This window comes from Ambystoma mexicanum, chromosome 13, assembly GCF_040938575.1.
Source record: "Ambystoma mexicanum isolate Mex_15411 chromosome 13, UKY_AmexF1_1, whole genome shotgun sequence".
Classification (NCBI taxonomy): Eukaryota; Metazoa; Chordata; class Amphibia; order Caudata; family Ambystomatidae; genus Ambystoma; species Ambystoma mexicanum.
The window spans coordinates 382,030,265-382,056,821 of record NC_090938.1 but is presented as its reverse complement, the minus strand read 5'-3'; the positions used below and the strand labels follow the sequence as shown (position 1 = coordinate 382,056,821).

Here is a 26,557-nt window from a genome sequence, read left to right as displayed (position 1 = left end):
TGTGAGTCTTTCCAAGATGTTTTGGAAACAATAAAAAACGTAGCTTTTTTCCAAAATGTTACTGCTATGGTGGGGTATGATGATGTCTAATGTTATTGGGTTTTGATGTTTAAGTACCATGGAAGGGACAGGGGGGTGTGCAAGTACTTTTTAGGTCTTAATGTATTTTTCATATTTTTATATTTGTAAAGCACTTGGTAAACAATTGTTTTTATAAGGATCTTGCTGTGAAGACTGTAGGGGGGAGTCTGTACTACTACCCACTATATTGTTGGGTTAGAGGAACCCCAACCAAGGCTTTCAATTGGTAAGAATGAACAAGCAGCTAAGGCTAACACTCAAGGGAGGAGATACAGGCTGGTTTCTCGGTACAATGAATCCCCAAACCCCCCACGATGGAATGTTCTCACTATGTTATGTGCCAACACAGTTCTTTTATTAAAGGATAGAAATTCAGGTGGATATATACAAATAAATAAGACTCACTTTGTACTTAGAAATGTAATCAAATGGTTAACTCAATGTATACAGTTCTATGTGGCACAGCAGTTACCCTTAGATTCAGTTATAATGCACCAACTGCTGACAGTTATTAAAAAGCATTACAATTATTAGGTAATTTTTAACCTCAGACATTAAAGTAGAAGTGTTGTACTTGACGATGGACCCCCTTTAGAAGAAGGAGTCGCTGCGACATCGGTGACCATCAGGAGAGGGCACCAAGCAGTGATAGGGCAGCAGTGAAGGTCTGTCGCAGTGGTCTCTTTGGCCGGGTTGCTACTCCGGCTGTGGATGTCATACGAAGCTGAAACTCACTGTAGACCTCGGCAAGGCTTGGAAGGTGAGGATGAGTCTTTTGGTTTTCATCAATGTCCTTCGGCAGCGATGGGTGCAGTGACAGAAGTAGGTGTCAGGTTTTGGTATTTCGTGGTTGGCCACGGGACTGCCTTCCAGGACACTTCGGGTGAAGACTGCAGTTGCACGATGTACCCTCGTTGCTATGGGAAGAGGTCGCCTGTGCGGGTACTTTCTGGTTCAGTCCTTGAATCAGCAGAGCAGCCTTTGAATTTGTTGAAGAGTTGCAGCTGCTGACTTCTTCCTCCAGCTGGATTCAGGATACAAGCTTCAAGAATACTCAAGGTTTCTTCTGTTGGCTTCTGACTTCAGCTTCTGACACCTAGGTAAGTGAGGGGCACTTTGTTATAAACAAATGTCCCCCATTCGGTCAGGCTGAGCTAGGCTGAGCCAGCGGATCACACACTAGTGCATTTAACAGGAAGCATCCAATCAGGCTCACAGACATTCGGGCCATTCACCCAAAACCAGATACTCAAAACAGTGAATGTGTTTTGGAGGCAACTCCCAGCCTCTCCGAGCACTCACTGCATTCATTCCAGTTTCAGTCAAGGCTGGCTCAGGCAGACCACAGGCAGTGTGACATACAACCAAAACCAGACACACACAACACAGAATGTGATTTCACTCCTCTCTCTATTCAGGTCCCACCCTTGGGCTGTACCTGTAACGCTCACCTTGTTTCCATGGGGACGCCTCACGATAAGCCGGTAAGCTTTTCGGGACCTCTCACCTTTCCAGGAGTTCAGGCTGTCGGGGATCGGCTCTGGAAGATAGGAGGTGAAGTTTAACTGCTGTTCTTTCTGTTGCACCCCACCTCCCGAGTTCCCTTTGCAGTCCCCCCAGGAGACGTCTCTCACCATGCGTTCTATAAGGATGTGCTCTCCGTCCTGCCGCGCTGGGCAGAGTTGCATTGTTAATGGCACCGTACCACCGAGTTTCTTCACTGGCGAGGGCTCGAGTCCAGACCGGCTGCAACACCTTCTTTTCAGGTAAGTCTTTATTGGTGAAAGCAATGTCTTTATTTGGATTTGCACGTAACCTTCTTGCTTCTTCTTGCAGGTGTTGGAAGTTGCGGTGGAAGCCAGAGCCAGGTAAGATGGAACGCCAAGCGGAGTTGAGAGCGTCCTTGCAAATGGCTAACCTGCGCTATTGTTTGTCTTGCAGGTCGAGAAGATCTTAAAATGAATGGTCCCCAGGAATCCAAGGGGACGAAAGATGTCTTGAAGGTGGTGGAGGAGGACAACAAGCGTTGGACAACTTCGATGGCCGGAGGATGCTGCAGAGCAAGTGAGGGTGGCGATGGTTCTTGCCTTGGACGACTTCGATTGCCAGAAGATGCTGCAGAGCAAGTAAGGATGGCGATGGTTCTTGCCTCTTCTCGCCCCGGTAGGCCAGGATGCAGAGCAGGACCTGGTGAACGTCACGCTGCTAAAGCAGAATAACGTGAAGCGCGTGCCTCTGATTGGGCATGGTTTAAATAGCCAGGTGGTATCCCGGGTGCCTTCGGGCAGGCCCCGCCCTGGATGCTAGACCACTGAATGCAGTTTCCCAGTATTCCACATGGGGGCGGCCATGCTTGTCCATTGCCCATTGAAACCCCGTCCCAGCATGTGTCTCCGCTGCCAACAGCGCCAGGACTGGCTCCAAGGAATCCGAGGGGGACCGAATAAGGTCTTTAGGGCCCTGTGAGCCCTCGGTGGGGATGAGATCGTGACAGTATCCAAAACAAGCAGTCCCTGGGAAGACTACTACCAGTTTAGCAGGGGCAGCCCCAGAGCCATACAAGTTCCTTCCACACAAATTCAATCAGGGGAAGGGAAGGGAACTGAGCCAGGCCTTTGCATGATTTTGAGAACCAATGGGAAAAGGCAAAATAAACCATGAGGCAACAGTGGCCATCTTGCCTTTGTCCAGGAATCCATTGATTCCTATGGCAGGGCATGGATGTCCCAGCAAATGGAGGACACCCAGAGCCACTGTCAAGTCAGCATGTAGCTGCCACCAGCCCATACCCTGCTCTGTGGGCAATGCACAGGTGCCCAGAAACACACACTATGGGTACAAGGGTGTACCCCTACCCATGGGTTCCTTAGCGGTATCCAATAGGTCTTGTTCACCAACAATAAAAATGAAAAAATGAAGGGCTGCACTGCATAGGGCCAAACTGGACATATGTGCAGTATAACACACAGGAAAACACCAACTTGGAAGTAAGGGGACAAGGGTGAGGATGCCCTGTCCCCACAAAGCATTTCCAACATCACACACACTAAATAAATATTCGAAATAAAATAAACATACATATTACTGTTCTTTGGTGTAGGGGAATATTCTCCCTTGTGTAGTTGAGACATTGTCTACTCTGGGCCTCATTACGACCCCGGCGTTAACCATGGGGCTATTAGCGTCATGGTTGACGCCGGTATTTTACCAACTCTGCCATGGTGAATGGCGGAATTACTGCCCCATTCCAAGGTTGGCGGGGCGGTAATTCCCCATTCACCATTGGCCCTTCCCCATTCCCATTTTTGCCCCCATGGGGCTCAATTGGAATGGGGAAGGCGGTAATTATGGTACCACAAATTGCGGTACCGTAATTATCTCAAAAGTCCCTTTGCGGGTTCCTTCCTTAACGGCTGGTAGAACCAGCCGTTAAGGTTGGGACCCGCTAAGGGACCTTGTAATTAGGCGGTAAGGGTTTAACGGCACCGACACCTTTTACGGTGCCGTTAACCCCTTACCGCCTGGGTCGTAATGAGGCCCTCTGTGATGGACTGTAGTGGAGATAGCTGAACTGCAATTTTAGTTAATGTGTGCTCCCTGGTGGTGAAATTAGTTCAATACTAGGTTTTGTAGTTCAGGTGTTTCTGCTTTCTATTGTAGGGTGAAATCCATTGTGTTGCAGTGGATAGGTTACTCCCTGGTGATGTATTGTAGATGTTGCTGATCCCTGGTGTATTGTGTTCCACACTGTGGTGTACTTCCAGAGTTCTACTTGGTGGAGAATTGTGGATGTTCTGGCTCAGTGGTATCATGGTGTTATTCCTTATGGTGTAATTGGTGTATTGTCAAGTTGGTGGTGTAGGGAGTATGTTACCCCTGGTGTAGTGAGAGCGTTCTCACTCTGTTATTGCACTGGGTATTATCCCTGGTGCTGTAGTGGGTATCATCCCTGGTGGTACTGTTGAGGTGTTTCTGCTAACTAATTTGTGAGGGCTGTTCTCAAATTTCTGCTGATGTTGTAGTGGCGGGTTTCTCATGGGTGGTGTAGTGCGGTTGTTTATGCTTGGTTTTATAGTGACTGTTTCTCCCTTATGTTATAGTTTCTCTATTGTCCCTCGGTGGTGTATTGAGGATGTCTCTGCTCCGAGGTGTAGTGGCACATTTTCCCATGTGTTGTAGTTGGGATGTTCCTGTCGAAGTAGTTTAGTGTGGACGTTCTGCCTAAGGGGTGCACTAACAATGTTACTGCTCAGTGGCTTGCTATATCTGACGATAGAGAGTCTAAGTGGTTAAATCTCTTGCCCAAGCAATATGATAGGCAGTCCATATCTGCTTACCCACCTCAAATCTTTTTTTCTCTTAAGTGATTTTTGGGGGGAGAAAATGAAGTAACCTTACTATTATTCTCCTAGTCCTCAAGCGCAGTTGTTATAAGAGCACTTAAGTGCATCAGATTATTTGAAGTTAAGAAAAGCTGTACTGCACACTTTCCTCAGTGTGCACAAGCGATATTTTCAAATGATCTATACATTGTGTGTTGGAGATGTAATATTATTTAGTAAAAGTCCAATTTTACAGCACTGATGCCCTGTCACATTACAGATAGGTCTGTTTGTACATTTGAAGATAAGGGACTGCAGGGGTTTATTATGTTGTACCATTCCCTATTATTATAATGAATTATCTGTGTTAATTTTGATTCCACAAACATCTGATTCATGACTATGCTCACAACAGCAGCTTTTCACATTATATCACATTAGACAATAGTGTGTCACAACATAGGGCACACCCTGTGTGATTCTACAACGGTATGATATGATATGGCATTTGTAACGCGCCTATACACAAGTGTTTCAAGGCGTGACGAGGCAGGGAGGGGGGAAACAAGGGGAGGACAGACAACGATCCTACTAGGCCAGGTGTCATTCAGATCGCGCAAGTGCAGGTGTAGGGGGAAGGGAGAAGTGCAAGGGGAAGGGGAGGGGGGAAGTGCAGTACAAGAAAAGGGACAGCTGGTGGCAAGTGCAGGGTAAGTGCAGACAAGTGCTGGGAAGGGGGGGGCTGCAGGGATACAGAGACAGTCCCGCAGTGCAGGGGTTGCCAGGGAGGCAGTTTAGTTTAGTTTAGTTTAGTTTATTATTTGTATAGCGCGCCAAACCCTGGAGTATCAGGGCGCAAACAGACAAGGATATGCTCAACTTGGTTACAGGTACATAGAAATCAGATGAAGGTGCAGAGATGCGCTGAGCTTGGTTACAGATATGCTCGGCTAATTGCAAGTACAGGAAAAGGCAGGAAGTGTAGACATAGACATCAGCAATATTACAGCAAGCAGATATGAACAAGGGGAGATCAAGGACAGGGGAGCAAGGAGCATGCTCCTGTTCGCGTAATATAAAGTTATATACAGTAATGTACAATGTGACAAGTGGACTAGTTAGCTGTCGTTGGGGAGAGATCAAGGACAGGGGAGCAAGGAGAGATCAGGACAGGGGAGCGAGGAGCATGCTCCTGTTCACGTAATATATAGTTATATACAGTAATGTACAATGTGACAAGTGGACTAGTTAGCTGTCGTTGGCTCTCAGCCACCTGGTGAGGTTTTGTCTAAATTTTGCGAAAGGCTGAGGTTCTCTGACATCATGCGGGAGGGAGTTCCATAACTGCGCAGCCTTGACCGGGAAGCTATTTCCTCCTATAGTGGCAAGTTTGAAACGCGGGACTTGGAGGCAGTTTGCGTTGGCTATTCTGGTAGGTCTGGAAGAAGTCCTTTTGCGTAATCTATCCATGAGGTAAGGTGGAGCTTTGTTGTTGATACATTTGTGGGTGAGGGAAGCGATTTTGAGATGAATTTTGTCTATGGTGGCGAGCCATTTGTATTCTCTTCTTGTCGAGGATATATGCTCGTTTCTATTAATCTTGAGTGCTGCTCTCAAGGCATTATTCTGGAGCACTTGAATTTTGTGGATGGTCTGTTTATTAGCTCCAATGTAAAGTCCATTACAATAGTCTAATTTGGACAGTATCAAGGCTCTGGCAAGTGTAATGCAACTATCTGTGGAGAGGAATTGTTTGCTCGCTCTGATAAGTTTGCATGTATATGCGGTGGCAGAAGCTAGAGAGTTAACTTGTTTGGTAAAGTTCATGGTGGCGTCTAGGTAGAATCCTAAGGTTTTTACTTCATGAGCTACTTTTATGTTGTTCCCATCAATAATGAAGTTGTCGTAATCGGGGCTGAGTTTGGATATATAGGTAGTGGTGCCCAGGATGATAAGCTCAGTTTTATCATCGTTCAGGCATAGGCCGTGTGTGGCCATCCATGCCTGAACGATGCTATAGATCCTGTTCACTAGAGCCAGGTCCTTGGCGTAGTCTCCTGAGAGCGGGAGGAGGATCTGGGTATCGTCTGCGTAGTTAGTGTAGGCGATACCCAGATGATCCATTTCATCAAAGAGAGGCTTCGTGAAGACATTGTAGAGGGTGGGTGACACACAAGACCCTTGTGGAACACCGCATGTTATAGGGATTGGATCTGCTGAGGCTGATGGAGCGAAGACTCTCATGGTCCGATTACTCAGGAATGACTTGATCCAAATTATGGCCTCTTTTGAGAAGTGGGCTGCCGAGTCGAGGTGACTACAGAGGACTGTGTGGTCCACTAAGTCGAATGCCGCTGATAGGTCCAGGAGGAGAAGTAGGGCCGCTTGGCCATTGTCTCTGCAATCGTCTATTTGGGCCTTAAGATCTATTAACGCTGTCTCGGTCCCATGTTGCGGGCGGAATCCTGATTGACGGATTCCAAGTAGGTGGTTAGACTCTAGGAAGCTTTGAATTTGCAAGTAAGCCACTTTATCTAAAATTTTTAGGAGAAAGGGCACAGTCGTGATGGGCCTGAAGTTAGTCGGAATGGTAGGGTCAAGGGTTTGCTTCTTTAGTAGTGGCAGTACCCAGGACTCTTTTAGGTTGATCGGTACTGAACCTGAGGTGAAGGAAGAGTTGATTAGTTTGGTTATAAATGGCGACAGTTCTCTCGCAGCATCCTTGATGAGTTGTGCTGGGCATTGGTCGCCTTTGCAGTTAGACGGTGCAAATGGAGAGTGGCTGGGCCCAGGACCGAGGTCGGTGAGAGTGGCCCAGTTGCAAATTCAGTGCAGTTTCAGTGAAGAATTAGCAGGGGAGAGGGAGAGAGAAAGCAGAAGCAAAGAGGAAGGTTTTGAGGTGCTTCCGGAACCGGAGATGGTTCTCCTCAAATTTCAGGGAGGCAGGAAGGCTGTTCCGGAGAGAGGCCCCTGCCGCGGAGAGAGATCTACCACCAGCTCGTTGCTTCGAGAAGCGGCTGACCCTGAGGGAGTTGGAGACGGATGAGCGAAGGGCTCGGGAAGGAAGATATTTAGGAAGAGAGAGTTGAAGGTATTTAGGCCCCAGGCCCCAGAAGGCCTTGTGGACAATGCAGAGGGTTTTGAACTTTATCCTCGCAGCCTGTTAGGCGATCCTCAGCACATCAGGCCTCCCCACATCAGAACACTGCTCACATTCCCCAAACACCTCCACCCCAGCTTCGAGGCTCAAGGGATTCGGTGAACCCACAGAACCGAAAACACCGTTCCTTCTTTGGTGTACGGGCTCGTTTACAACCTTTCCTGCATTGGCAACTGCCTTGGAGGATGTATCGCAGAAGGGACGGCGATACGTCATCACGTCGGTCACGTGATACAGTGTGGCGTTCCTCACGTGATCTTGGTAGACGTCACATGACCCAGGGACACACAGTATAAAGAACTGAGAGGCAGGACGATCATTGCTTCTCACCTGGCTTCGGACCCTGTTTGGCGTTTATACTTGCTCCTTGCTACCTCGACCACGGAACTCTATCTTGGACTCTCTTGGACACCCCTTTGTACCTTTGCTCGGAACTGTTTACCTGTTGCCGGATTTTTGGACTGCATATCGACTTGTCTTTGGATCATCCCTGAATATCTTGCTGTACTTCTACGCCCAAGTCAAGCCCTATCTTACAGGTGGCCTACCTGTATCCACGCTTACCTGCGGTTCTACCACTCCAGGGACCGCTGTATCTTTTTGAGCCTCGAACCTCCATACTAGGTTACCTGGGTCTCCCTTACACCAGATAGGTAAGATACTTTAGATTCTTTTGTTTACCTGCCTGTATTGTGATTGCCTGGTGCTTAACCTCATTCCTTCTTGACAGCAGCATCGGTGTTCCAGAGGCTCCGTGGATCTGGGAAGACATCTCTCACCTGTGGCCTCAAGGGTCGCACAGCGGGTTTCTATTTTGTTCCCCTGTGCGTCACTTGGGGACGGAGGTCTCATCGGTCTACACGACACTCAAGTCAGAACACAGCCACTGGGAGCCAGTGTAGAGATTTCAGTCCTGGAGAGATACGGTCCCTGGGCTTGAGGCCAAGGACAAGTCTCGCAGTTCTGTTCTGGATGAGTTGCAGAGGGCGGAGAGTGGAGGCAGGCAGATTAAGATAGAGGCTGTTACAGTAGTCCAGCTTTGAGAGAGCCAGGGCTCGGGAGACAGTGAGCTTCTGGGGGAAGGAGAGGAAGGGAAGAATACCTCTGAGGAGGTGCAGCTGGTATTGTGACTTCTTAGAGACGTCAGATATATGAGGAGAGAAGGAGAGTGTGGAGTCGAAGATGACCCCGAGGTTTTTTGCCTTGCAGGTAGGAGCAGGAAGAGGGCCAAGAGAGGCCGGCCAGAGAGCTGCAGGGAAGGAGGGAGTTGGTGTGCGGATGAGTAGAATCTCAGTCTTACTGGCATTAAGGCAGAGGTCATTGGCGGCACACCATTCCTGGATAGCAGACAGACAGTCAGAGATGAGGGAAGGAGAGGAGGAGGCCGAGGGTAGCCTGAAAATGAGCTGGGTATCGTCCGCATAGCACTGAAAGTTGGGGCAGAGAGCGGCGATGCAGTGGGCAAGGAGTGCCAGATACTGGTTGAACAGCCAGGGAGAGAGATTGGATCCCTGGAGGACACCACAGGTGGAGAAAAAGATGTCAGAGAGGAAGGACCCCAGTTGGACCTGGGAGGGACGATTGGAGAGGAAAGATGTCAGCCACGCCAGAGCCTGACCAGTGATACCCAGGTTATCACGGAGACGGTTGAGAAGGATGGCATGGTTGACAGTGTCAAAGGCAGAAGAGAGATCGAGCAGAATGAGAACACACGGAGTGTTGGAGCCGAGGTTCAAGAGCAAGTCCTCACGGATGTTCAGGAGAGCAGTTTCCGTGCTTCTGGCAGCTCTGAAGCCAGATTGATGGTCATGAAGACTACCAACAGATTCAGCATGGAGGGTAAGCTGGGAAATGGCCAGTTTCTCCAGGAGCTTGCCCAGGAAGGGAGTGATGGAGATTGGGCGATAATTAGCCGGGCAGGAGGGGTCAGAAGAGGGTTTCTTAAGAAGAGGGTGCACAAGGGAGTGCTTAAGGGGGGATGGGAAGACTCCAGAGGCGAAGGAGTGGTTGCAAAAGTCAGCCAGGGCAGGAGCCAGGGATTCCATTTAATGATGCTTTATTTTAAAAAATCAGTCTCCGTTAAAGTTTCACCGAAATGCATTCAGTTTTAAACTTCACCTCTCAATAGAAAAATGCATTGGGCTTAAAGAAAATTAACTCTCACTGGGTATTCAATGTGAATTGGAGATACAGGGCTTTTTATCTAATGCTACACCTTTGTCTTTGTCAGAGTAACATTCCCCATGATTCCCAGCCTCTACGATTCCTGGGATTTTACCATGGAAATTCTAAGGACAATGTGGAGTTATCGCAGGGTTCTACTTACTTTTGAAATGCAGCTTTTCATTTCTGGAGAATCGGCAGGGACCACGTCAGTCTGGAATTATTCCCTCAGCTAGCTCTCTTTGCACTTGGCTGTATGGAAACAAATATCAACCTGGGCTGGTCAGTAAATACTGCACTCTTTTAAATTCTGCACTGTATAGTTGGGCATGCAAACTTTAAACACTGCTCTCCTTGCATTGTATGCTTTGGGTTTACAGACACATCTGACTGTAAGCAATGCACTATTATATGATGCTTAGTGTAATCGGGCACAGGCAAACTGCAAACACTGCACTGTTTGTGTCAGGTATTTAGTGTAGGCAGAAACATGTAGAGTGTAAATAATGCACTATTAGTATTGTATGCATGGTGTAGAGAGATAGGCTGTAAACACTGCACCTTTGTTATCTGTTCATTGTGGGCAGGTGCACCATGTAAGTACTGCACTACAGTTTTTGAATCAAGTGAAGATGGGTAGGTTCCCAGGCCTGCAATTTGTGAATAAATCACATTGGAATAAGCATCTGTAGAGAATGTAATGACTCCCGGGGGCCTGGATGCCCGCAAGCACTTTAAAGTGCTAACGAGCGGAGGTAATCTTATGGAGCCCCTGCCGAAACTCTTATTTAGGGTAGAATGCAGGGAAATAATAAGACATTTAACTAACCAAGCTGCACCAGTAAGTCCAACTTTCAACAAACACATACTGACACAACACTTTCTAGAGCAAAAGACAGAGGATTGCATTATTTCAATTAGGATTATCCCTGCTCTCTGCATTTAGACCAAAGTAGAGCAGACTTCACCGTGAGTTCCGCAATCAGGCGGAAGACTGCCTCTGCCTCAACAAAAGAGCACACAAAGTCTTATGTTCCCTGAGGATTACATAGCCCCAAAGGGGCTCACCCGCAGAGGCAGAGCCCACCAGAGTCCCTAGCAGCGCTCAATGGTGCAGTACATTGTTGAAGCAATTTCAGGCTAAATTCAAAATGGTTTACTGGGGTTTGAAGCCCTCCCTCCCCGCCATGATGGAGAGTCTGTCAGCGGATCAAGATAGGGAAGCCAGGGATGATCTCCAACTGGGAGATTCAAGGAAGGGAATGGCAATTCTTGGGGAAAAGGAGGGGAAACAATGGAGGACAAATCTCCAGAGATCTTAAAATCAAAGAAACTAGTCCCAGAAATGATTGAGTAATTTGTATAATTCCAAGCTCATGGGGGTTCAGGTGAACATTGAACATGGCCCAACCAGGACAGCTTTCCAGAAGGAGGAAGAAAGGTGGAGCCAGAGAACCAAAGGAGACCTGTACGCTTACTGAAGGTTAGCTTTTGGACAATACCAAACCAAAGAAAGGAAATTCAGGACTATCCACTGAAGGCTATATCACAGGTCCTGGAAGGGGACAGAACACAGAAGCAGGAAGCCTGAGTCTGCTGATATTTGAATCCCACCGGAAAACATCTGGGCCTCCTCCCTGCTCCCAGATGATAACTTCAGCCTGACAGCCACTGGGGCAAGGGGGGGAGGGGGGAATACTTGCTGGTAAACTAACGGTCATACCTTGGTATGGAGGAGGAACTCTTGCAAGTGAAATAGCCCCAAAGGCAAGATGGAGAAATAAATGCTTTCTAGTAGGTGTGGCAGCACTCGCACTAAGGTACCTATGAATGCTACCAGTGACCAAATGTGCCAATGGTTGTGCCAATGAATTTTCACATCAATGAGAAGTAAAAAAGAATGGTGCTATATGTTGTTTTTTGTTCATATGCTTTTACGCTGTGCTGAATCCCCACTTCATTCAGGGTGCTATATCCCAAAGACTCTGTGCCCTACAGAAACACAGACTCAGGCTAGGAGGCCACTTGAATCGGTTCTTTCACCATCTCACCGCTCCAACCTGCCACTTTGGGAATAGTTATTTCCTCTTTAGTTGTAGCTAAAATCACTAGACCTTTAGAGGTTCGCCCAACCCCCATCCTCGTGTTGTGTACAGAAATAAAAATGCTGAGCTACAATCTCAGTGTCTTCTGTTGGCATCACATCATCACAGCTGTTTGCATAATGTATTTTGTGTAGACACACATACTCTAAAAAGCCACCATACTATATCTATAATTTTTTGTAAAATGTGCTTATTAGCAGTCAGTCACAGCTCAACCCCCGGTGACCATTTCAATGTTTCTCTGAACAAAATCACTGCTCCATCCTCTAAGGCACATCCGCACACCTGAACCGATTCACCCACTTAACAACAGGCAGTTCTGATCAGACCCAAAGACAAGCGTGAATCTGCAGGGCAATTTCCATCGGGCATGGCGCCAGTCTGCACGGATGACGCTAGCGCCGTTTCCATTTATGCCTGGTACGCAAGGCACGCTGTGTGCACGTGAGCCTCACGCCGAGCGAGTCTCGGATGGGCTTGAGGGAAGGAAATCTGTCAAACACGAGAGACGAACAAAGGACACAGAGCAGGGCAGCAGATGGCGGGCAAAGAGGCTTCTGGGGCTCCTCGGGGTCTTGTCGCCAGATGCGCTTCCCCCAGCATTTGAGACGTCCTGGGCAGGTTCACATCCTAACAGGCCCCCTGGCACAGCGTTGCACAGGAGACGGGCGCTGTCTCCTATCCGTTCGATACTGTACTTTGGTAGAATTTAATCTCACTGTGCCTCCCTCTTTTTTCAGACGCCGTGGAAAATGATAAAAGCCTCCCATGAAACGCTGATAATGTGGAAATATTCTTTACGACTAACCTCTGACAGAGCAAGTATCGCGGCTCTGCGCTCATTAATATTTCAGACTCTCATCCTATACGTACATCTTCTGCATATGATACCCGAACCCTCCGCACTCTGTTTGCAGGGACTCGGTGCGCCATCTACGCAGGCCCACCCAGCGTCCCTTATACACGGGCCCATGGACGCAATAGGCCTGGAGACTCGTTGACACAAGCACGTGGGCCCTAAGCTTCATACACAGCCCCGAGGATTGATTACGCAGGTTCCGAGACTCGGTCCTGGGTCTAAATCCGGGTCAGACTGGGGCATAACATTTCCTTGGCACCAATGAAAAATTGGCCCACAGGTGCACATGGCAATTCATTCTTTTTGTGACAGACTGAGTAGTACCCAAGGGGGAGGTTTTTGATGAAATGTGATGCAAATTGTGCATTTTAAAGGATATGTATTCAGTAATACTGGTCAAAACTACTAGCCGCATGATGAATTAACTTATTTTTTTAATTATGTTTTAGTTCTTAGAATTATAACTTTTACATTACCTTTTAGATCTTTTGCAATGTTGTCCGTTACATTTTATTGAGCTGACTTCAAGTCTTGGAAGGATATTACGAAAGTCTTGGCTTAGTCGATTCTTTATAGAGTGTTTTCTTTCTTTGGGTTCATTCTAGGGTGACATTTCACTGATTTCATTTCAGTATTGCACGACTCGAAAGTTGAGTCTCTTATGGTTCCCTTCTAATATTGTTTGCCATCGTTCTTAGGAGTAGAACGAATTTTCCAATGGGAGCCTCCCTGCACATTTTTTTCTTTCTAAGTTCAAAGATTCACATTCCATGAAAATGTGATAGGATGTTTCAGTCTGTTTGACATTATGAATGTTGACAATATTTTTGCTCTTGTGGGATTTGTTTTGTTTTTGCGAGCACTTCTCTCGTTGGTAACAAGTTCAACCAGAGTCTGAGGAATGTATCTCTCGTTTTTCTACATGAGAAGAGCTCTAAATACTTCGGAACTTGATTCAACTTTAGACAGTCTAGACACTGATTAAACTGGCCCACTCGGGCTAAAAAAGTGGCACACTTTGACCAAAAAAACGGGCTCACACTAGCATTTTGTGTTTTTGGTTCGGGCATTGCCCTGTTGTCCTATAGGTCAGTCCGAGCCTGGTATAAATAGGTCATAACTCGGTGCTCCAAGAAGACAGGCACAGCACACTCTGTGCTCAAGGACTATGCATGCCTTGAGAGTCGGTACTCCATCAGTCTAGGGAGTCAATACTCTATCCACAGACTCAGGCCCGGAGACTTCGTAATTGGCCTCTGCAGGCCACGAGACTCGCTACTCCTTCTACACAGGCCAGGGACTTGGTACTCTTGTTTACCCCAGCCTAGGCCTCAGTACTCTGTCTACAGACCCAGGGAATACACAGGCCTTGAAACACGGCATTCAGTCTATGCAGGGCATGTGACTGAGTGTATGATCTACACTTGCTATTCAATCTGTGGGCCATGCAGGCACAGAGACCTTGTGCTCCCATCTACACAGACCCAGGGACTACAGAGTCCTGTAACTCAGTACTCGGTCTGTGCACGCCTAAAGACCGGGTGCTCTGATTCACAGAACCTAGGTCTGCACAGGGCCAGGAACTAAATGGGCCCAGCGACTTGGTACTTCGTCTACACAGGCTTAGGTATTGGGTACCTTGTCTACAGAGGACCAGGTACTACACCAGGCTGGTAGTCCCAATCTGTCCACATAGCCTGAGGACCTGGCTATCCGTGTACACAGGTCTAGGGATTGTGTTCTCTGACTACACAAGCACAGGGCCATTTTAACGGTTTGTGGGGCCTGGGCACACACAATCCCCCAAAATAAAATAAATGAAGGGATCCAAGAATTTCTGTTTCACCCCAAACCCATTCAAACCCCATCACTTTATATGCTGCCCTGCCAGTGATCAAAATATGTATGGGAACTCCCTAAAAGTCCCCTGACACCCTCATCCACGCTGGAATCAGAATAATAATCAAGTGCCATTTCGGAGTAATTTCCACAATGAGGGTGCTTGTGTTATAGCATAGGTTCAGGAGACGTTTCATCAATAGCAGCCAAGAGGAACATACATGTAGTACAAGTAGTTATCATGCAGAACACGGATCAGTAAACGTATTAAAAAGGTACACATACTATGCCACAGCATGAATACCGAACTCAAATTAAACTTCAGTGGGCACATATGTACAGCAGAGCACATGCTTTGAGGTGGCAGTTATTGTATTATTTTATTGGTCATTTATATTGTGGTTATTGCTGGCCTCCTCCAGCTTCTAAGCGCGGTACCAATGTCACGGCATCGTCTCTTTCCCGAAGACGAGTGTGTTGCTCCTGAGCTATCCTCCCGGCCACGAGGCAGGTACATATCTCTTACCGTGAATTCACAAAACTGATTATGAGTCATGAGCAAGGCATAAGTGCTCTAGCAAAATTACAGGACAGGAACTAGAAACTATGAAAACAATATATATATATAGAGTGATAATATATGCTGGTCACCGATTATCAGAATATACAAGAGACCAATTGGAAGCAACACGAAAGGTGTAGCATGAATAGAGAATACAGATTATGAATTACCAGGATTGTGCATAAATCCGGGCATAGACTGAAAATAAAAGAGGGCCTTGGATTTCAAGTGGAGTTACCATGAGATCACCATGAGTGAGCTATGAAACATTACTTTGTGGTGTACACATTTTGAATGGTCACTAATATAAAATGTGAAGAAACAGTGTAGCTAGGTAATCCATGGCTGCGTCTCTTTCCAAGAAGGGAGTGACAATTCTGAAATATGTAGTGACTGGCTTTTTTGGCTTTTTCGACGGGTTGAGTGCTAAGAGATGAGGGGCTTCATCGCGTGTATGATGGTGGAGTAAAAAGTGGAGGTGACAGAATTACTGCCACTTCTACAGCACTGCCATCCAAGTTTGGAGGGCAAGTGGGGAAAATACCTCCAGCTGTTGACTACAGGTTTATCCTCCAATTTCCTCCCAAAAATAAAGTAAATACCAACACGATAATTCCTCCAAACCCCAATGAAGTCCTCTGGGGCCCCATAATGTGGAACATCCCCACGTCAGGAGCTGGGTGATTTTCCTCCAGTTCCCTGGCGGTATGGTGGTGATGGAACCAAACAAGTCAGAATTAGCCACTGGCAATTTCTCCGTACATGTAATGAGCCCCTTCATAAGTTACCCAGGATCACACACTTTAGTTCAGTGTTGAAGCTAGAATGTGAGCCTGGTCTCAAATTATGGCACTGGGCCATACTGTTTCCAAGTTCTTCTCATTCAGCAAGGTGCCATTACTTGTGTAGGTTGGCCTTGCAAGAGTAACGGGACCATAATGGCAGTCAGTCGCTATTCAAGACCACATTACATTACAGAGATCTGTGTTCACATGCTAGATCATGGTACCAATCCCAGAAGTCTGACTCAGCCTTTCCTCTCACTGAGGTTTTTTATAAATGTGGTGTTGGGGGGGGGGGGGGGGGGGGGGGGGGGGGGGGGTGTGTGTGTGTGTGTGTGTGTGTGTGTGTGTGTGTGTGTGTGTGTGTGTGTGTGTGTGTGTGTGTGTGTGTGTGTGTGTGTGTGTGTGTTGTGGTGTGGTGTGTGTGTGTGTGTGTGCGTGTGTATATATATATACTTTGGTGATAATAACACCTACTTAGTTCTGAAGCTCAGGTAGTTTCTCCTGTGCGCAGGTGTTTGGGCATAGAGTTCGGTTGAGAGAAAAGCAGAGGGTGACCCTTTGTGTTTTTTCCAGTTGAACTTTGGTGCTATGAGTGTGATAAGACAAGCAGGGCATGATGCCCTGGATTTTGCGGAGATTGGGGGGGGGGGGCAGCTTCTTACAGTGGGTACCTGTGGTCCCAGAGTAAGGTCACTGCTTATCACCATTCGGAGATTTCTGAGTGCTTAACATACTGGGCTAGCTTCCAAATCATTGTGGTGCTCAAACGTAGCAATATGCATTTCAACTTCTGTTGCTGCACGTGAATAATATTTTCCCCAAAGAAAGGTGAAAACGCGACACAAGTTGTGCTGTGGTGAGCGGGGATGAGTGAACACAGACTGTATTACAGGATTAAGTGACCAGCTCGGAACCTAGTTGCCACCAATTGGCCAGGCAGTAGGCTAAGAGCTTCAGGGCACTACACAATATTATGGCATGTGTGGTATGTTTTGTAAAGGTGCCCTGACACCTTCACATAAGGCAACCAGGTGGAGGTAATCTCAAGGTGGAGGCTCCCCTCTCATAGTTCCACGAAGACCTCTATGCTCAGGCTCAAAGGCCCGGCTACACGAGACAGGGACTCGGTGGCCTGCCACACTGTGTTGTCTGTGCTCTGCCTCCACCAGGGCCTTTTCTACATCCATAAAAATGCTTTTCTGCAGTGACTTGTTATGCCACGGCAGGATTTAACACTTTCTTGACAGGTTCTGCTGAAGTCCATTCAGCAGCACAGTATGTGGTTTCAATTTACAGTGGGAAACGTGTGCATTTTCCCAGTCCTGTTGCCTCGGCGCCTTAGTGAGTGCTCCCATTACACAGGTCCGGTGCTTCTGTGTGCGTCCATTGCACAGGTCCGGCGCCACGGGCGGCAGGTCTGCCCAGGCCTTGTGTTGTGTCGCGCCTTTACAGGCAGTGCTGTATTTGGGAGAATGGGTGAGAGGGGCGGCAGGGGCCTACCGCGCGGCACCTCAGGCCTCCCCCTCGCTTCCTAAGTGCCTATGCCTCCTACGCGATGTCATTAGGCGCCTGCAGATGGAATCTAATTACAGGGCTTTCCCAGGCGGGGGTAGAGGGAGGGAGTCTTGCTCCGAGAGGCACCAGACGTGCAGCGCCAGGCATCCATCTTCCATAACTCGGATTGCTCGAGACGCACTGGCCCCGGCTGCTTGACTGTAATATCTCCAGGCATCCATCTTGCGTCCTCGGTATCATCTCTCATTGCCCGAGCAGTGCTTTGTGTGGCTCCCCGGGCTTCCCTCTTAAGTGGTTCGCAGAAGTGTGCGTGTTCCTATGGACTAGTGTGTGCAAAATCGGTTATAACGTATTCACGCCATTCTAGCCACAATAAACCACAACGTAAGAAACGAGCCTGCCGAAGAACATATTTATATTATATCACCCATCATATACCGTTTGTTGGATTTCTGTATATAGGATACATTATTGGCAACAGTGCGTCATGGTTGTGTAATTTGAATATGGATCTGATGGCATGCTTATAAACCATCAGGCTGAAAGTCCAGTGGTTTTTAAATGTCCAAAAAATTAAGGCCTTCTACTAGATGAAATACCTTATATAGCTCTGGTGAATACGGCACAACAGCAGCCCCCTAGCAAGTTATATAAACATACCTGTTGTGGCACTCGGGGTGTACCTGGGTAAGAAAATATATTTATTTAAAACGGAAAAATTGTATTTCAAGCAGGACTTTGAATAGTGCTAATCATATTCGGTTCCGAGAAGTAAACGCATATAAAGTATACCTGATTGGGGTTAGTCGATCGATTTTGAAACCCTTTTCCATTTTGAAAACCCAGATTTTGAAATTATTTTGATTCTGCAGGAGTAGGGATTCTTCATGGCTGTTCCTTGCGTATATAATCGGCCATGGTTATATGTATGGTTTGGATATATTTAGCATATGGGGACTCTCTGGTACATATAGCACTCCATCTCAATGAAACATAGCCGTATCCCGCCCAGGGCACGGCCATTCACCTGCATATATCTACATATATCTGCAGCAATTCACTCCTCAACATCATAACGCACATCACCTCTGCAATTATAAATCTGTGGAGTCCCAAGGCAAACATTTGGTCCAGCTGGACACATAATCAGTCTCTTTGACTCGCCTACTCTCCTGACAGTCTATAATTATAATTGTCCTTTTATAACGTGCTTAATATCAGAGATTGGTTTCTAAGCGTGCGATCGGGATGCAAACCTGTGTTGCTCTGCTTTGTCTGGTTGCCAAGACAAACACATTGCCCCTGAGCTATCCCCCCTCACCAATCACAGCACCCATCCACTGGCCAGATCTGCATGGGTCGCTAGCAGGGATTCAGCCACTCCTCCCTGTCTTCGTGCTGCCTAAAATGCACACATGTATTCTAAAAATCCTCCTTTCAAATCTCATGCTTCGTATTTCGGTCCTCCAAGGGCATTCACCCCACAGCGCTTTGAGGCCATACCAATGGCATTAGGTGCTATACAAATGTCAAATAACAAATAACATAACATATTTACTGAAATGACAAGCTCATGATTAAACCATGCAAATTGATTCACAGCCATTTCTGGAATGTCATTGTAGATACGCGAGTGGACAATGAGGAACAGGGAGCCCCCTTGTTTTTCGAATGAGCCGATTCGGTCGGATGCATAGAAAAATCGTTTTCAACAAATAGCAAAAAAGCAAGGAGATTTCTTCGAGTAATACGATTGAGTCTGACACTCAGACTGAGAAATCTTCCAAAAAATGTAAGCCTACTGAAAAAGGAGCAACCAAAAAGAAATTAAATAAGTACGGTATCCCTGACTAGCAAAAGGAAGAAAAATAACAAAAACACAGCACCAGACGGGTTGTGATAAATCTAAGGTAGCTGTTAGGCCCCTTAGAAGACCAGACACCAATAATTGAGTCGGTGAGAACAAGCTCAAGTTCCTGAACAAAATGTTGTTTCACAGAATGATGTTCCCTGCAGTATTCACTTTTGTGGACTGAATTCAGCCACTTCCTCTTCAATCAAGCAACCTACAGTGCGGCTTGACTGGTCCGGCCCACAAGGAGTGCCTGCCTCCCAGTGAGATTCACCTCAAGGTTTCTGTGGGGCCACCCACTCGCCCTGATGAAGGCGGTTCACGTAGAACAAAATGTATCCCTCAGAAGCGTCTCCAAATGGGATAATTTTTCCGCCGAAACGTGTACTATGTGCAAGGGGGCTGTATTGATCCATATGTCCGATTAGTACTTATTTAACTAAGATCCTCAGGCCAGCAATTGTATTCCAGAAGCTGACCCAGTTCCCCCTGTCACGTTGGCACCTGCAAGATGAGTTGCTTCCTTGTATAGAAGCAACTCCAGGACCTAGAGGGCTACAGGTCTAATAAACCTTTTCGACTCCTACATATATTTTACATGGAGCATGTTCTAAACCCAGAACTATTTGTGAATATTTTCCCCTTTGGGTCACGCTCAAATACTCTCCATTCAGCTAGCACTAAAAGGCCTGAATGGGCATTTCTTTCATGTACCTCATCAAGTTCATTGTTGTCTAGATTATTGAAATTCGTCTCATACATACTGCTTTCAAATGCTTTTTTTTTTTTTTTTTTTTTGATCTTATGTACCTCACCAAGTTATTCGTTGTCTAGATTATTGAAATTTGTCTCATACATATTGTTTTCAAATGTTTTTTGATGTTTTTTCGTTTTAATACAAACTTTGTATGTTCACAACCCTTGATACGTGTGAGTTTCCTTATTCGATCTTTCTTCTTTCTGGACAAACTATTTGGGTTACTAACTTAGGGATTTATTCCATTAGTAAAACTATACCAGGCTCCCCGATTTCCATTTGTTCCATTTATTGACTAAAATTGGGTATGAACCTGGAAGGTAGCAGTTCTATTTCCTTTTGTTTTTGTTTCTGGAATGTCCAGCAATGGGCAGCTGCTTGCGTGGCAGACTAATTGCATGACTCTTAAGCTATGAAAAGAATGAGTCTAATTGACAAGGTTGATGGTCTAGTCTTCACATTGGTTCACATCTATAATTAATGGCAATGGTGTAATTTCCATGAATTATGACAGCATTCCATTAATTAAGGGTTTACAAAACCACAGCTGTTTGTGTGTGACGAATCAACTCCCAGGGGAACTGGTGGTCCAGGGGTAAATATCGGTTTCTAAACCATCAATCAGCCCCTACACCAAAAGGAATCTGAACACATTGGAATAAAAAGCAAATTATAAACCTCCTGGTCCAATTTTGGTAATGTGGACGGAACAGCAGGCTTATCTCCGAAAGGTTGTGGATTGTTGATTAGTTGCAACAAAGCAAAAATGCAATTATTACCTAATGACAAAAGGGACTGTTGACCTACTACTTTATTAATCACAACAGACACTCTAACAACACCACGAAATACAACCAACCCTGTAAAGGAATGCAGAGGACAGACCGTTTCAAAGAAGGAAAAGGGATGCACTCTGCATACTGACAGGAGGGTAGTCTGTATGGTTAATAACCACTACAGTTTGTTAAGGTTTCAAAGGGAGCAGAGGGTCTTAAAATGTGCTGTAGATGTTTTTGGTGCTTGACAGGGTCCAGTCGGTTTCAGGGCAATTTGCAGGATTCTCTGACAGAGTTCAAGATGGGAATCAGCTGCGGGTATCAGGCGGCAAGACGGTTCAGCGAGCGAAGCTGGACAAACAGCGGCAAGCTGGCCCACACGGCAGCTCGGGATCAGGAATCGTTGTCTCAGTGCTGATCAGCGGTTTTGAAGCACTGGTCGAGATGGCTTGATGTTTTTAAGCAACTGCAACTTGACAACGGTCAGCATTGCAGTCGGTTGCAACTTGAGGGAACTCGACTGGCTCAGAAATTTCTTTTAAGGTGGATGGCGGTAGATGCTTGTCGAGGTACTTCTCCCAACTTCTTCAATGGCCTCATGTCCTTTAAGGTGGACGTCCCACAGCTTTGGAGTGTGTTGCAGGCAGCTTGCTTATCCTTTGTTTTAGGTTCAGAGACCTCCTGGAACCTCCTACCTAGGAAGCCTAGCAGGTTACGCTGTGTGCTGGCTGGGTAACGGTTCTGGAGCGGTTGGAGGGTCCTCTGAGGTCTGGATCTCTCTCTGTGCCCTGGGAGGTGTTTAGGGGAGGGATCTTGCTTCCTCTTTGGAAATTCTGACCTTCCTTCACTGGTGGAAGATGTAAGGCAGACAGTACTTTCAGCCAGGGTCCAAGGCCGAATTATTCTTTGTTACTTCTGGTGAAGTCGTACAATGATCTACCAAAAGAGGGGCTCAGCCCTCTTTTAAAGCCAAGTGGGCCACATGGATTGGGGCAGGCTAAGCCTACCTTCATGAACCAATCCAGGGGTCCCTACAACAATCTCCTGTATGCGTGAGGTCATAACCAGAGTGCTTTGCATCAAGAAAGGTAAAGGGATGCAATGGTGTGATACTAAGGGCTACCCATTTTCCTGCCTATTGTTGATCAAAGAGTCTCTCTGCTTAATGGATCTCTCTATGGTTCCTGATTAAAGCGGCAGGTCTCCCTTGAAGCTGCAGCGAGACCAGACTCTGGCTCCTGTAAACCACATTCTCGTACCTTATGAATGGGGTCCCCCTACTGGGATGGCTTACTGTAAACACCAGCCCCAGACATGACAGTTCTCTGTCATTGATACTGAGGACGGGAGTTGGTTTCAGGTTGACACAGTTACATATGAAAAATTGTTGGGTTTCCTGTCTCCTTTTTTAACCTCTGCAGCCAGGCCCAATGTGGGCCTGTTTGAAGTATACTATATTAGTATGTTAATCACTGCCACCAGCTGCAGGCCATACCAAAAGAGCATTGTGGATCCATGGAGCCTTTGTTAGTTAATCTGGCGGCTCATGGCAGGTGAAGGTTGGCCCTCCCCCTTCCTAGAGTTGACATGGTCCACTCCTGGTTTTCACATTCCAACTAAATATGATACGGTAGACTGTGCCTGTAGGCTGTGTCCACCCAGAGTACACAGGTCTAAGCGTTTGTCATGGTGTGAGTTTAAGAAAATGTAGCCCCACACATTTTCCTGAGGTTGGTCTTCCATCATTCCATTTAATTAAAAATTTCAAAAAAGCCCAGGCAAGCGCATGCACACCATGCAGATGGTCGAATTCCTCACATTGTGCAATAATCATAGTCAATCATGTAATGCTAATGCCTCTTCATTACCTTGTTGCAGATGATGCCATGTGATTTTCACACGTAATATCACTTGCTCAGCCCCTTCTTTCTTGCTCATTGTGTGAAAGTTTCACTCTAGGAAGAATAATCGTCCACTTGGCTAATGGACATGGCCATTTTGACCTAACTAAAGTCTTACACCCTGAGAATTTTGAAGAGATGTGGGAGACTCCGTGACTCTGCGCCTACATATATCCACACTTGGTTAAATTAAATTCAATGTCAGGTTTTATTACATTGCACGCCCTTGATATTGCATGTGCACGTCCTTGATAACACGTGTTTCGGCTTGAAAGCCTTTTTCAAATCTGGGCTGTCGAAAACATACTGTCTTTAACAAAAAAGTATATAATATCATGATGTTTCTACAGTTATCAAATTAGTCCACCAATGCGTTATTCACCAATATAAACCAATAAATATGAAACATATATACATTATTCATAAGACATAGCCATAATGTATAAATAAGTTTGACAGAGATTAAGGATGGGTGATGGGGAGGATTGCATTGGTGATGAGAAAATATATACAAATTACATTTTATAGAGATCATTCGCAAAGGTGAAAGTAAAAAGGGAGAACAAAACAAACAAGAATTGTCACAATGCAAAATGTAAGTGCAATGAACAAAAATAAGAAAGAGAGAAAGAAAAACAAAAATATACATATTAGTAGCAATAGTTTCCAGTCCTAATCCTTATCTACTGGTTGTGTTCTTTTTAGTATTGGGTCACTTACCCAGATTAGTCATGTTCAATTTGTTCAATTAGATGGAGGATATTTTTCATGGGCTCAATCCCAAACTTTCTTCCTATCAACCATTTATGAAAAATATATATTATTCCTTCATGGTATGAAACATAACATGCAAAGATGCATTTAAAGTCTGCTATCATCTCCATGGTCATTGTTTGTATTAGCAGTCACTCATAACGTTGGTTAGAGCTCATGCTGATTTGTCAGCCCGATTGCGTACATGTTTACAAACTCTAATCATATGCTGCTTGTTAATTTCTACTCCCTAGTCTCGTGCGAGCATTCTTGTTTATAATCGGCTTAATATTAGCATTGTTTAGCATGCAATCACAAAGTCTGGGTTGCTCACCTTAAAAGCTCCTATGTCACTCGTGTCGGCTTTGCACTCGCTATTTGGATCGCCGTCGCCATCTTGGAAACCTTGTTATATAGGTTTCCATGGCGATGCAGGGTGCCCTCCACCATTTTAGTTGTTTCGTTGCTAACACGTTGCTGTAGCAACCACAGGTTCTTTAGCTAAAAGCATAGTCATATTTTGGCTGTTACACTCACTATTTGGATCGCCGTCGCCATCTTGGAAACCTTGTTGTATAGGTTTCCATGGCGACGCGGCGTGCCCTCCACCATTTTAGTTGTTTCGTTGCTAACACGTTGCTTTAGCAACCACAGGTTCTTTAGCTAAAAGCATAGTCATATTTTGGCTGTTACGTATTCGCTTATAACTCAAGTTTTATTACTGTCTACTTACTTCCGATCACTTCTATCCTACCCATAATAATTTTGTCGGTGTATATTAAAAATAATTGTCAACATGGAGTCATAATTAGTGTTTACTGGCTTCCATTACAATAACTTGCCCGTATTTCTAATGCTCTTTCCCTAAATATCTTTGCCATCTCGGAAATCTATTGTTATATAGGTTTCGATGGCGATATGACATGCCCACTAATGCGGTACTTCACTATGGGTCTAAAATACTTAAAAATGATTAATCAGTATAGCAAAACCGCTCTAATTAAAAAGTGAATATCATTTAGGTGCTAGATCTTGTAGCACACCGTGCTATGCCAGTGCTGCATGCCGGCTGATGTTGTTACTCTCTATCGGTCTGTGTAGCTAGTGTTTATATTTACTTGCAAATTTTCCAATGACTCCTCTACATCTAAGGAATTGTCCTACTCTTTATGTGTATATTGCTCCAAAACTACTAATAATTAACTTGTTTTGTATTGGCTCTTACACTTTTTATTTATCCATAAGTTCCTCTTCTACATTACTGGTGACAACATGGTTGTGAATGCAGACCTAGTAGTTATACTCAAAAACATGCATTTGCGAATTAATTTATCCGATGTTACACCTCTCATATTCCTGTCCCATACTTATAGGAACAATGCCATTTCATTGGGCCTCTTTACGACCCAGGTGGTAAGGGGTTAACGGCGCCCTAAAAGGTGTCGGCGCTGTTAAACTCTTACCGCCTAATTACGAGGTCCCTTTGCGTAAAACCAGCCGTTAAGGAAGGAACATGCAAAGGGACATTCGAGGTAATTACGGTACCGCAATTTGCAGTACTGTAATTACCGCCTTCCCCATTGAGCCCTATGGGGGCAAAAATGGGAATGGGGAAGGGCCAATGGTGAATGGGGAATTACCGCCCGCCAACCTTGGAATGGGGCGGTAATTCCGCCATTCACCATGACGGAGTTGGTAAAATACCAGCGTCAACCATGGCGCTAACAGCGCCATGGTTAACGCCAGGGTCGTAATGAGGCCCATTGTCTTTGTTCAGCCCTGTTACAGTAGCATTAAAGTGACAAATAAGCCTTACTTCCGCCTGACGTAATGCTTTGACTCTATCCCCGCCTCTTTTGGACAGGGTTACATGCTGAAGACTTGTCATCCATTTGGTGCAAGCTCTGCCAATGTGTTGACAAAGGTAAAGTAGGGTCTTGACTTCCAATTTTACTTAAATGTTCACGGATTCTTGTCCGAAGTTCTCTTTTTGTACTGCCTATGTATAATTTTTTACATACACAGCGGATGCCGTACACAACATATGTTGTTCTGCAGTTTATTCCTTGCTTTATTAGAACTGTTTTCTCATTCACATCCTTGAATTCCTTTGTTGCATCTAAGGCAAACTTACACATGGAGCAGAATCCACATTTGTGGAACCCTGTATCTTCTTTGGAAAGCCAGGTGTGCATTTTAGGCTCTTTGATATCTGGTAATAGGGACGGACTAATCAATGATTTGAGGGTATCAGCTCTGGTGTAAATCAGCGATGGTTTCTCTCCTACAAATTTATTTATATGTTCATCCAACATAAGTATAACTTGTTTATCTGTTGTGTTCAAACTTTCGTAGCATCCGGGCGTACTGAGATGATTCGATGCCATGATGAGGTAATCTTCCAATCTGTTTGGCCCCAACAACCACCAAACATTCAGGTCTACCCACACAGGCTGTGCAATGGCCTTTCTAGGACTAGTTAGTGCTCTAAACCAGTTCAAGCCACAATAGAAGGTGCAGGGCTGGGCTCAAAGTGAACCCATGTGGGCGCAACACCTATTTTAGTCCCTCTTTTTGGATTCCCAAGAAAAAGGAAAGGCACAAAAAGAAAATGGCTGAGAGCAGGACCTAAAAAAAACAAAAAACATCAGACCTCAATGGCTACCAATATGGTACATTGGGGGGACTAATGCAGTAAATTGACTTGCACCTCTAATCAATGGCAGTAGTATTTACATTAAGAACTAAGCTATCTGGGTGGCTTTCACGGAAGTCCGCTCTGCGTTCTACGTGGTAAATCGAGTCAAACCATGGCCTATATTGAGCTATATGGAGTGCCCAGAGGACTTAATATACTATCCTATTGCATCTTAATAATAAAGCCTGTGTGCGCTGTGGCTGAACACTCACTGCACTTTGTTATTTCCAGTACATACAGCTGTTCGGCATGGGTGTGTTCTTGCACCGTTGCTATTTGCCCTTCATGTTAATCTTCATCACCATTTAGTAGGATGTAATTGCAGCAAATCAGTATGACGCTAATCGCGCTCAGGCTGATTTTCCAATGCTGGTAAGATTCTGTTAGCTGATATTGGAGAAATAACATGAACGGTGATCATGAAGAGTT

General features: G+C 45.7%; 1 protein-coding gene and 1 long non-coding RNA gene across 5 annotated transcripts in view; one reads left to right on the top strand and one right to left on the bottom strand.

Moving 5' to 3' along the window:
* LOC138521233 (uncharacterized) overlaps positions 1-23,981 on the bottom strand; it is a 522,572-nt gene extending 498,591 nt beyond the window's left edge. For all 3 annotated transcript variants that reach the window (XR_011282976.1, XR_011282977.1, XR_011282975.1), the window contains exons 1-3: positions 23,765-23,981; positions 23,398-23,470; positions 9,890-9,978 (exon numbers count right to left, since the gene is read on the bottom strand). This is a non-coding gene — a long non-coding RNA (uncharacterized lncRNA). The remainder of the gene's footprint in view (positions 1-9,889; positions 9,979-23,397; positions 23,471-23,764) is intronic.
* Positions 1-26,557, top strand: part of CARMIL3 (capping protein regulator and myosin 1 linker 3) — a 2,002,476-nt gene that overhangs the window by 118,087 nt on the left and 1,857,832 nt on the right. The window lies entirely within an intron of this gene.